Here is a 12,100-nt window from a genome sequence, read left to right on the forward strand (position 1 = left end):
GTTTTTTTTCATTTGTTATAGTGACAGTTCAAAGATTATTAGGAAAATAAATTCTATTCTTCTCCCATATATATTTTCAAAATGTGGCAACTATGTTAAACAATATTGCCCAACAAAAATGTTAAGGCGTACATTTGTGTACACCAACCTAAATAATTTGCACAGTTTTAGTCATTTGTGCAAACTGAATCTTACTAATTCAATAGCTTCTTTTATTAAGCCTAATAACTCTCATACAGTCCCTTAAAATGCCTGCAGTAAAATATGTCTTTCGACTGACAATAACCTCAACAAGTGCCTGGTCTGGAGCTTACAATCCCTGGTGTCGACAACAAAAGATACACATACATTAATAATAATGATTACAACATCACAAACTATGGCCTCATGTTATCCAGCTCCAATCAATAGGATCATGTTTAAGCCATGTCTGATTGTGTAGAAGTCTACATGAGCCAACTTCCCCCTTGATTTCTTAGCTCAGTAAACCGTTTTCTAATGACTTTATGCTCTTCATTTATGGTCTTAATTGCTGCTTTAGAGTCTTCTTCAATACATAATACGATAATTTAGTAAATGATGATGCTATTTAGAGTCAAATAGATGACAAAGCAACTTATGCTTTAAAGTGGGGCTACCTTGGAGAAGGTCACCTTGTGTAGAACTCAAATCTTTTTTTACAGTGTGTATAGCCCTTGAACTGAATTGTAACATATTGCTCATTTAAAAATGTCTTGTTTAGTGTTCATTTGTACTTTGTGTCACGTCTCGTTACAATTCAATTCCAGATAAACGACTGTGTTTCCAGAGAATCATGCTTGGTGTAGGGCAGGCTGTGATGATGATGTTTCCTCTACCACTAGCGTGATTTTGTAATAAATTATGTGGTCAGATATTATGTGTTTGAATGCCTCCAACTTAATGAAATAATGCTTTTGTATTCATTTTGAATATAAGGCTGTAAATCAACTGCTTTCTGGCCTTAACCAACAAGAAGACTGTCTTTTGACATTACCCAGAGCCACGGTTTCTACTTCAGTGACATTCACACAACTGTGTTTTTACATCATCTTTGGGAAGAGGAATACAAACCAAACAGGTTTGAACCATGTCCGGTAGGTTGAGCGCAATGAGACATGTCACGCATTTCTAAATGGAAATAAAAGTCATAGATTGGAATTCAGCGTTGTAAGATTGTCATCTTCTCAAATTAAGCAAGATGGTTTGCATTCAATATGTATTGGATTGCTTGGTTGACCTCTGGAATCCTTGTTGCTACATACGTATGTAGCAGATAAAGAGAGCGTATAAAGCAGGTGCATACAATACTACAGCAGGCAATGTTGTTACTCTTTGGGGATGTTTATGCAAACTTACTTAAAGGTGGGCTATGTAATTTATTTCAGAAACACTTTTTGTTATATTCCATGGAATGCTCTTAACATCCCGATAGCAATGGATATATTAAATGCTTTGACAATAAATACATTAAAAAAATTAATCTCTGGAAGCCGTGGCGCTGTAAAAAGCACGATCAATCATCTGAGCCGGCCCGGCTAAAATAACTGGATGGCCTACCCCACCTTTAAGGAAAGATGACTTGAAGAATTCCTTAATATTTTCTCCATAAGGACATAAAAGTAGAGTGTGCGGTTTTGTATGTAAACTGATTTACACTAGTAAACACTCTTCACTGTTGGCCCTCATATTTCTATGAACAAAATGTAGGTACTGTTGCTTAAAAGCATTGAGTTTGCATAACCTTACCAGAATTATTATTTTGTGCCATTATAAAATGACTATTTCCGCTAATTTCTCTTTGAATAAAGTGAGTTCAATAGGCTTACATTTTTGCCTCCACATTTTTGCCTCAAGGTTTGTTTATTGACAAATAAAAAGACAGGGAATGTTCCTGTCACCATTTTCCCGGACGTACTTCACTGAAAGAGCTTTACTGAAAGAGCTTCACTGAAAAATGTTGTTTGGAAAAGCCAAATTATCTTTAGACAAAAACACCAACATTTCCACCCTAATTTTACGAATATGAATCAGATGACTTCAAGTTAAGTTCACAACAACATTTTCAGTTTTTAGTCATTTGTGCAAACTGAATCTTACTAATTACTGCAAATGCTGTGCCACAGCATTTTACTATAGTACTTCAAATCTTTATTCTTCCCCTTATTATTAGTGTGAATGCTGTTTACAGCATTCCACTATAGTACTTCAAATATTTATTCTTCCCCTTATTTCAGCCAATACTTTGGCTCTCCATAACTTCAGCTTATTTTCAGCTACAGAAACCATTCAAATATTAAACTATTCAGCCTGTTCAGGAATCGATGGGAAACCTTCAATCTTTTAAAAATATTTTATACTTTTTGAAATATTCAGCTTTTTAAACTCTTTTTTTTTTAACATTGAAGTCAATGGGAGATGCCTTCAAATCAGCCAATACTTTAGCTCTCCATAACTTCAGCTTACTTTCAGCTACATAAACCATTCAACTATTAAACTATTCAGCCTTTTCAGCAATTGATGGGAAACTTTCAACTTTTTCACAATATTTCATACTTTTTGAAATATTCAGCTTTTTAAACTCTTTTTTTAACATGGAAGTCAATGGGAAGAGCTTTCAAATCAGCCAATACTTTAGCTCTCCATAACTTCAGCTTACTCTCAGCTACAGAAACCATTCAACTATTAAACTATTCAGCCTTTTCACCAATTGATGGGAAACTTTCAACTTTTTCACAATATTTCATACTTTTTGAAATATTCAGCTTTTAAACTCTTTTTTTAACATGGAAGTCAATGGGAAGAGCCTTCAAATCCACTTTTCCTACACTTTGCACCAAATGCTTCTCCTTCCACATAATTTCAGGTAGACACTTCATTCTAACTTTCAAATGATCACAAGACATTCAGCTATTCAATTCCTATTCAGATTTTTGATATCTTTTTGAGATATTGAACTTAGTTTTGGAGCTTGGTAGAGAGGCCTTTTTCCGATTTTAACATTAGAGTGGATGGGAGCAGCTCGTTAAGCCTAGAGTGCTATGATCTCAAAACAGAGTGCAGGAGTGCTTGAAATTCTCCCCCAAAAATGTTTTAAACTTGCCGTAATTCCCAAACCCTAAGCTCCTCAGACATATCTTTTCATGAAAAACGTAGGAAAACCTCTCCTAGGTTGGAAAAGAAAAAAAAATTAAGAAAAAAAATTAAACAAAATGCCTCTTGAGGGCATGAAGAGACAAAAGGTCCAGCTAGCTCCCAATTGATTCCCATGTTAAATTGTTCCGGATCTTTCTTCAGAGCAGAGAGAACTACACTTTAAACAAACTGCTCCCATCTCCACATTTCACACACAAAACCCAGAAAAACAACATATTTCAGTTCATTGGGGTTCCCTGATGCTCACGGTCTGGTCATTTTTTTTATAGGAGCCATAGTTTTTGAACAGATGGCAAAATTGTCAGATATACTCCTGAATGCATTCTTATGGGCCTCAGTGCTGCAGTTGGTTGTCATGGTGTTACTGGGCAGATTGGAGCCCCACACACTCACACCCAAACACACACACACACACACACACACACAAACACACACACACACACACACGCACGCACGCACGCACGCACGCACGCACGCACGCACGCACGCACGCACGCACACACACACACACACACACACACACACACACACACACACACACACACACACACACACACACACACACACACACACACACACACACACACAGGCCAAAGGCCTTTGCCCACCTAATCATTGTTTTTATGGGCGAACCTCCCATTGATTGATGTCAGACATCTCATTTAGTTTTTATACACCTCACACTCTCCAAAACCACACACCCCTTCAAAAGAAAAGCCCTATACTGTAGATGTAATGCTACTTGAACTTATACTACTACGTTCATCTGATATGTAACTCCTTCAGCCTACTTTCAGCTGCACAAACTATTCAACTAATAACTTATTCAGCTATTTCAGGAAATTGAGGCTATACATGTTGTTGTTTATGCCTTTTTTAAACCTTTTCTTTTCAATATTAAGCTTCTTCACTATTTTTCCTCCTCTTCCAGTTTAACATTTCACTTTCAAGTGTTCAACAAAGTCATTGCAATGTATTTGAGCTGTAACAATTTGATTCAAATCATTTCCCTTTTCTGCATTTCTCCGCTCAGAAACACACTTACTTGGTTTTTGTATCTAAAAGCAGCTAACATTCAACTAATAACATATTCAGCTTTTTCTGCATTTTCAGCTAAATCCAGCCATAAATGTTCACAGTTTACAGCATTCGCACGCATTTTCTGCAGGAAATGCATTTTCTAGTTCAATAGCTTCTTTCATTAAGCCTAATAACTCTCATACAGTCCCTTAAAATGCCTACAGTCAAATATGTCTTTCGACTGACAATAAAAGCAAAAACATCTGTTGTCATAGCTGTTGGATAACATCAGCTAATCTGGCATGAATGTTTGCCTGTCCTCAGAGCAGCTCTGTGTACCCACTTTCCCTCTTCCTTCCTCTGGTATGCATACATCGGACATCTTTAATCAAATCCTTCTGCTGCTTTTTATTGTCTCGTTTTTGTCAATGACGCACCAGCATGGGACCAGATGAACCTTTTGATTCTTCACAGTTCTCCAAGTTATCGAAATCACACATCGCAGCCGGATTAGCTGCTAGCCCAGCATGTTGATTTTATGACAATTCTCTCAGAGGCTGCAGCTGGCGAGCAGATTATGACTAATTTTATTAGTGTCCTGCTTGCTTTGAATATTATCTCCTAACCTCAAAGGTACAATCAGCAACTTCTGTGCCTCCGGCTGGTGTGAGTGTGAACACTTCTGATGCAGTTTTTTTTTGCCAAATATAGAGTTACATATTAATCTATCAATGGCAATAAAAATGTATTATGTCTACGTTTTGTCGCTGTTACATGCTGTAGTAGGGATGGGTACCGAGCCCCGGTATTAAACGGGCCCCCGGCCTGAATTATTAAAGACCGTGGTACCGTTAAGCTCCAACGTTAGCGGTCTTTTTATCGGTACTGGAGACATGTACAAAATAAATGACATGTGTATTATAGCTACACAAACATTATATTGCAGATTTAGTGTCGCCAACTCGTTTCTAATACGCAAAAAGACTGCAAAATGCGTCATTTTTAGTATTTTCGATCTTTCCGATCCAACCGAGAGATTTCTCTCCCACCTGCTTGCGAGGGGGCGGGGCAGCTGCTACTCATGCAGCAACACACACAAACACACACGGAGGAGATGGCGAGAGAGAACGCTCCGAGGTGTGGTTAAACTTTATCCGTCTCGATGTGGACAATCCTCGTTAGTCGTTACCACAAGTGCAATAAGAGTTTATCATGTAAGGGCGGTAACAAGAGCAATTTGTCTAAACATTTAGCAAAAGTGCACCACATTCAGACGGAGGAATGCACCGGGTTCGACTGTCTTTCTAGTGGCTCTGGAGCCCCATCCACGAGTAACGTTTCCACGTCAGGTATGTTATGCTAGCAGCAACACACGGAGTTAATTCAATGATACAAACATGGGTTAATGATTAGAGGTAACTGAGTTATTAAATATTTTTTTTAAGTTTCAGCTATTCTGTTTACAATTCTGTCATCACATTATTTAATACGATTTATTAAAACACTGTTGTTTCTTTTGATGTGAAATATTATGTATTTAATTTAAATAATAATAAGCAATGTTAGTTTTGTTCACAATTTGTTTATTGTCATTTTTCATTTAATCGTTTATTTGAATAAGGACAATAAACATTAATGAACACTTTAGACAAATGATGCTTCAAGTGTAAATATGTCGGATTTTTAGCTTGTAGCTAATTTCCATCCATAGTCCCTGACATACAACATATAGTTAGTTTACCTCATTTTTTCTCTCCAAAAGAACGGATAAGAGTACCGTTAAAAGACCGGACCGATAAGCGGTATCGATAAAAGTAGTAGTACCGTTAAAACCTTACTGATACCCATCCCTATGCTGTAGTGGCTTTTTTTAAATACACATATTGTGGTGCCACGTGATAGGACATAATTCACCTCAGGATATTGTTTTGCAACACGGACCCGTTAGAGCGGGCACCGGAAGCTAGGATCATCCATGCTAGCTTCACATGCAGTAACAAGCTAATGTCTTACCTGTCTGAATGTTTTGTGATAATAAAGTGTGGAGTTCCACACTGAACACACTGCCTCCGACTCCCATTCCTCGGCTCTACAATATGCAATTTTTCAGTAGGATTGTATCAGGCATTCGAGAAGGCCATTGTCCGTCAAGATTCATGTTTAACTATTTCTTTATTTAAAATTCAAAAGCAAAAGCAAGTTTAGTTCATTTTACATGAATAAAAAATGAATCCTCAGTGATCAAGATCATGCAAACTATTCATGGTTCATTATCAGCGTTGGGTACCCTAAACCCAGGGCCGGACTGGGACAATATGTCAGGCCGGGAATTATACACCCAGCCAGGCCACTACCAGTTTTTTGTGCCATTTTGCTGGATTTATTTGTCAATATTTACAGCGTTGCTGCCCATAGTGATGGCTCTCTAAATCTACTACCCAAAAATAAACATATCAAATCAAATCAAATCAAGTTTTATTTATATAGTACATTTATAAACGATTTTTGGTCGAGCCAAAGTGCTGTACATATAATAAAAATAGCCTACAGTAGAGACACTTTACAGCTAATACAACAGCACAGATTGTTCAGAATATGAGTATGAGAAAAACGACACCCTCTATCCTTAGACCCTCACATCGTACAAGGAAAAACTTCCGGAGAAAACCCACAGTTTAAAGGGAAAAAATGGGAGAAACCTTGGGGAGAGCAACAGAGGAAGGATCCCTCTCCCAGGACAGACAGACGTGCAATAGATGCCGTGTATAAATCGAAGAGATAATACATTTTACAGCATAGGTAGTCCAAATGTTAGGAAATGTGTCTGTAATAAGAAGATGAATCTACGAAGATGTCAACTACAATCCTGTGGGAGCCTTCAGGGAGGCAGCATGACGAGACCCAGGCAGGACCGCAGAGACAGGTTTAGCCACGACCCGAAGTCCACAACTTAATCCAGAACTCAGGATAGAGGATCCAGGACGCAGGACCACAGCAAGAAGATCAGCCTCGACTACGGATCCCGGCGTAGATATAGACACAAAACAAGATGCAATGTATTCCCATCTGCGGCGGGATTTGACGCTCATGGAAGCACGGCATTCGTTTGTGTCGGCTGCCCTTAAAGGCAATGTGAGCGTCCATTCCCATCGGATAACGGAGAATTGTACACCCGGAAGTAAGTATTCCCCTTACTGTCGATTGATTTTACAGTGATATCTGCACTACTCATCGACTAAAAAACACCAGATTATCCTTGTTAATTACACAACATTGATTGGTTTAAATTGTGTGCAATGCTTTTGTATTTTTCCCCTTCGATTCAGAGAAACAAATGTTTTTTCGGAGTAAAGGATGGCAGAGGACACTACACTACCCAGAATCCCCAGCTATCCTTTAGGACTACACCATGTGCTCTGTTTGACAAGCCCCGTGATTAGTTCTCAAGCTCTGTGATTGGTTGACCTCCAACTGCATTCCATTCATTCCAATGGCTGGAGTCTATGTCACGTGATCTTCAAATTTCTCCCTGCAGAAAAAAAAAACATGGCCGAACTTCATTTTATTCTCGGTGGAAAATGCCTATTTTAAAGTTAGTTTGGCCATTAAAATGCGTTTTGATGTCATTTGATGCGAGAAATATATTTCAGATTATGTGTGCAGTGGATGTACATGATCTTTAGTTTGCTAGTTATTACGAAGATTACTTCAGGAAATTGTGTCAATACAACGTTTTCATTGTTACCAAGGTGGTTGCTAGCTGCTATCGATATTATTTCTGTTATGTTGTGTAACTGTTTAATGGTGTTATCTTTATTGCTACCCCCTTCCCCGTCAATGTATAGCACAGCGCAAACATATTAGTTTAACAAAATCCGCATCTAAAATTGTGGCATAGATACGTTATTTTCCCCTGTGCAATTCTCCATTTACTCAACAATAACACATAATTATCCTTGTGTTTATTTATTTATTTGATTAATAAACACAAGTTGGAGTCCGTCAGGACCGAGGGTTGGAGCAGCTCATTTGCTTTAGAGAATATTACACCCAGAAGTAAGTATTCTCTCCGCTTCGCTTGACAAACCCTGTGATAGTTCTCAAGCTCTGTGTTTGGAGAGTGTGCTCCGAGGGTTACGCCGAGCGTCGAACAGCACTTGAAATGGGATGGAACCACGGCAGACTGTCCAAAACTGGATTTGAACGGGTCCACCCCGTCCCCCCCTCCCCCACCCCGTCCCCAGAACTACACATGCTGGCTATTGTGTTTCGCAACATGTTCTCTATCTATGGCACGTCTCTACTGGGAGTTGTAGTTTTAAAATACTTTTTCGTATTTCCCATAATAAGAAGTTGCCAGTATTAAACTGTGTACATCCCTGGAGGTTTAGGGGATAGGAAACACTTACATTTAAAACATATAATTAATAAATGGGTGAAAATTGCTTGTGCCCATAATGGGCAGCATTAATATACAGGACTGTCTCAGAAAATTAGAATATTGTGATAAAGTTCTTTATTTTCTGTAATGCAATTAAAAAAACAAAAATGTCATACATTCTGGATTCATTACAAATCAACTGAAATATTGCAAGCCTTTTATTATTTTAATATTGCTGATTATGGCATACAGCTTAAGAAAACTCAAAAATCCTATCTCAAAAAATTAGAATAGTTCCTCAGACCAAGTAAAAAAAAAAGATTTATAACAGCAAAACACAATCAAACATTTGAAAATGTCCATTAATGCACTCAGTACTTGGTTGGGAATCCTTTTGCACGGATTACTGCATCAATGCGGCGTGGCATGGAGGCAATCAGCCTGTGGCATTGCTGAGGTGTTATGGATGCCCAGGATGCTTCAATAGCGGCCTTTAGCTCATTAGCATTGTTGGGTCTGGTGTCTTTCAGCTTCTTCTTCACAATACCCCACATATTCTCTATGGGATTCAGGTCAGGGGAATTTGCAGGCCAATCGAGGACAGTAATGCCATGGTCAGTACACCAGTTACTGGTGGTTTTGGCACTGTGGGCAGGTGCCAGATCATGCTGGAAAATGAATTCCTCATCTCCATAGAGCTTTTCAGCAGACGGAAGCATGTAGTGCTCTAAAATCTCTTGGTACACAGCTGCATTTACTCTGGGCTTGATGAAACACAGTGGACCAACACCAGCAGCTGACATGGCTCCCCAAACCATCGCTGACTGTGGGAACTTCACACTGGATTTCAAGCAACTTGGATTTTGCTCCTCTCCAGCCTTTCTCCAGACTCTGGCGCCTTGACTTCCAAATGAAATACAAAACTTGCTTTCGTCTGAAAAGAGGACTTTGGACCACTGTGCAACTGTCCAGTGCTTCTTTTCCTTAGCCCAAGTCAGACGCCTCTTCCGTTGTCTTGAGTTCAGAAGTGGCTTGACCATGGGAATACGGCTATTGTAGCCCATTTCCCGGACACGTCTGTGAACAGTGACTTTTGATACCTGGACTCCAGCTTCAGTCCACTGTCTTTGAAGCTCCCCCAAATTCTGGAAGCGACTCTTCTTCACAATGCTGTTAAGGCTGCGGTCATCTCTCTTGGTTGTGCAGCGTTTCCTGCCACATTTCCCCCTTCCAACAGACTTTTTGTGGATGTGCTTTGAAACTGCACTCTGTGAACAGCTTGCTCTTTGAGACATTTCTTTTTGTGTCTTACCCTCCTGATGGAGGGTGTCAATGACGGTCCTCTGGACAGCAGTCAGATCAGCAGTCTTCCCCATACTTGTGATTTAGTTTACTGAACCAAGCTGAGTGTTTTTCAAGGCTCAGGAAACCCTTGCAGGTGTTTCGAGTTAATTAGACGATCCAAGTGATTCGTTGAACACCCTACTAGTATACTTTTTCATGATATTCTAATATTTAGAGATAGGATATTTGAGTTTTCTTAAGCTGTATGCCATAATCAGCAATATTAAAATAATAAAAGGCTTGCAATATTTCAGTTGATTTGTAATGAATCCAGAATGTATGACATTTTTGTTTTTTTAATTGCATTACAGAAAATAAAGAACTTTATCACAATATTCTAATTTTCTGAGACAGTCCTGTATATACCCACATGCCAGCTAAGGTCAGAAGAGCTTTATTTAACAGCTGGTCTTATGTCTGTGACCCCTCCTGTTGTTAATTGATAAGCCTGAAACATGCACTTGTCAAGGTTCAGAGGCACATTTTGCAAATATGGCAGTAACCATCGATCATCTTAAGATAAGATATACTTTATTGATCCCAAGTTGGAAACATTTGCGTTACATCAGCATGTGTAACAGTTGTAAATATGCAGTGGTGTTTATTTGTAAATCATTTAGTATAATCACACAAATTCTGTGTTTTTTCATATTTAATAATTCTGTGTTCTTTACTTATTGATTGTTCAATACCTGACAAGGACGGAGATGAAATATCTACATACATCTTATAAGAGTATAATACATATGTATAATATCAGTTAAAATAAGTGCTTCAAGATAGTTAACATTGCTGGAGGTATGCACAAATATTGATAGATGTCTTGTAATGCACTATTGAGGAACCTGCGACCCAAGTTTTTCATTCATTGCATAACTACACCGTTTGTGTATATGATATGTCAATAAACCCTAGAAAATCTTGAAAGTGATGTGCAAAATAGTCATTATATACAGTCTTTAATTAACTATTAGTAGAGAATAACGAATAATGAATATACTTTATAGGGATCCTATTAATATCTAATAATAAAAATAATGAAATTCAATAACATGCTTTAACCACCAGGTGTCCCTTTCTATCAGCTGTGCACCTTTATGGTGTAAATACAGCTTATCTACCAATTGGATCAAATATAAAAGTTAGCCGAATTAGTGTTGATACTGCGAGGAGACGTATTGTGTGAAAAGAAATGTAACATGTTGTTTAATTGCTGATATATTTATGATCCACGTCACGTTTTCAGTGTTGGCGGCAGTTCCTCATGTTTGTCTCTAGAAGTCTTCACATCAGGGCTCTATAAATAGAGAACTACGGCAGATATGTAATATTTAATGCAGCCGAACCATGTATTACAATGCCGTTATGTGATGACTTTCAAAGAGAAAAGCAAGCACACTCGGAATAAATTATTATTTTTAAAAAATGTTTTCGGTCTGTTTCCGGTATTTGTTAATGACGATGTGATGTGAGACTGGAATTGCACAGGGGAAAATAACGTATCTATGCCACCATTTTACACTGAACAAAAATATAAACGCAACACTTTTGTTTTTGCTCCCATTTTTCATGAGATGAACTCAAAGATCTAAAACATTTTCTATATACACAAAATAACCATTTCTCTCAAATATTGTTCACAAATCTGAAAAAATCTGTGATAGTGAGCACTTTTCCTTTGCCGAGATAATCAATCCCACCTCACAGGTGTGGCATATCAAGATGCTGATTAGACAGCATGATTATTGCACAGGTGTGCCTTAGGCTGGCCACAATAAAAGGCCACTCTGAAAGGTGCAGTTTTGCTTTATTGGGGGGGTCCGAAAACCCTAGGGTTAAACCCTAACCCTAACATGTCACCCATCTCCTTCGCATAGAGTTGATCAGGTTGTTGACTGTGGCCTGTGGAATGTTGGTCCACTCCGCTGTGCGAAGTTGCTGGATATTGGCAGGAACTGGAACACGCTGTCGTATACGCCAATCCAGACCATCCCGAACATGCTCAATGGGTGACATGTTAGGGTTAGGGTTAAACCTGACTGGTTTTTGGACCGCCCCTGGGGGGAGGTGCTAGTGGAGTATGAAGCCCTCTGTATCGCGAATGTCAACGGGGGGGGGTCTGCTAGTGGAGTATGAAGCCCTCTGTATCGGGAATGTCAACGGGGGGGGGGGGGGGGGTGG

General features: G+C 38.8%; 1 protein-coding gene and 1 long non-coding RNA gene across 3 annotated transcripts in view; one reads left to right on the forward strand and one right to left on the reverse strand.

Annotated features, from left to right (window-relative positions):
* Nucleotides 1-12,100, reverse strand: part of LOC307017995 — a 41,903-nt gene that overhangs the window by 9,186 nt on the left and 20,617 nt on the right. The window lies entirely within an intron of this gene.
* The window catches only part of bcl6ab (BCL6A transcription repressor b), a 37,736-nt gene continuing 31,054 nt past the window's right edge, over nucleotides 5,419-12,100 (forward strand). The window contains exon 1 of one of the 2 annotated variants that reach the window (XM_079647966.1): nucleotides 5,419-5,543. The gene's annotated coding sequence lies outside the window, so the exon portion shown is untranslated. The remainder of the gene's footprint in view (nucleotides 5,544-12,100) is intronic. The other variant, XM_079647967.1, reaches the window with a different exon arrangement.

Source organism: Notothenia rossii (assembly GCF_949606895.1).
Source record: "Notothenia rossii genome assembly, chromosome: 9".
In the NCBI taxonomy this organism is placed as follows: domain Eukaryota; kingdom Metazoa; phylum Chordata; class Actinopteri; order Perciformes; family Nototheniidae; genus Notothenia; species Notothenia rossii.